Source organism: Elephantulus edwardii, unplaced genomic scaffold (assembly GCF_000299155.1).
Source record: "Elephantulus edwardii isolate Elephantulus edwardi_28Jun2011 unplaced genomic scaffold, EleEdw1.0 scaffold00274, whole genome shotgun sequence".
NCBI lineage: Eukaryota > Metazoa > Chordata > Mammalia > Macroscelidea > Macroscelididae > Elephantulus > Elephantulus edwardii.
In genome coordinates, this window is record NW_006400024.1 from 3,093,560 (window position 1) to 3,094,243 (window position 684).

Sequence of the window (684 nt, forward strand, 5' to 3'; positions counted from 1 at the left end):
CGCAGGTTGTTAATGATTCTTCCTCCAATCCTGATGCCACGTTCCTCCTCGTACAGCCCAGCGTCCCAGATGATCTGTTCCACATACAATTGAAAATGTATGGAGACAGAATACATCCCTGACGGACACCCTTCCTGATTTGGAACCATCCAATGTTTAATTGCTCTGTTCTGACAAGTGCTTCTTGGTTCAAGTATAGGTTTCTCATAAGCACAATCAAATGTTCTGGGATTACCATTCTTCTCAGTCAACCACATTTTGTTGTGATCCACACTGTCAAAAGCCTTTGCATAGTCCATGTAACACAGGTAGACATTCCTCTGGTACGCTCTGCTTTCTGCCAAGATCCATCTAACATTAGCTATAATATCCCTAGTACCATGGCCTCTTCTAAACCCAACCTGCACATCTGGCAGTTCTCTGTTGACATATTGCTCCAGTCATTTTTGGATAATATTCAGCAGAATCTTGCTTGCATGTAATGTTAATGATATTGTTCAATAATTTCCGCACTCTGTTGGGTCACAATTCTTTGGAATGGGAGCAAATACTGATCTCATCCAGTCAGCTGGCCAGGTGGCTATCCTCCAGATTTCTTGGCACAACTTAGTGAGCACATCCAGGACAGCATCTGATTGTTGAAATATGTCAATTGGTATACCCTCAAGAGCTGGAGTCTTGTGG